We start from the raw sequence: 307 nt of genomic DNA, 5'->3' as shown, positions 1-307 counted from the left end.
TATACACATCCAAATCTGCATGCTCACGTACGCACGCACGATCACACAAAACACAAGCGTTCTTTTACGGCGTCTCAGCCACCATCCCCGAAACCCATCCCCTTCACCCCCCCCCCTCCCTATCCCTTTCCCACTGTCCCTTTACCCCTCTCACTCCCCCACCCTCCTCCCACCCCACCCTCCACCCGCACTTTCCCCCCCAGCCTCTAAACTGGGTAAGTAAGACGGCGACACTTGGCAGGGGTCTTGCGAGGCGCCTATATCAAATAATACTTAATCTGCTGACTCACTCGAGGACTTGTAACAA

This window comes from Penaeus monodon, chromosome 22, assembly GCF_015228065.2.
Source record: "Penaeus monodon isolate SGIC_2016 chromosome 22, NSTDA_Pmon_1, whole genome shotgun sequence".
Lineage (NCBI taxonomy): Eukaryota > Metazoa > Arthropoda > Malacostraca > Decapoda > Penaeidae > Penaeus > Penaeus monodon.
Note: the sequence above shows the minus strand (reverse complement) of the source record.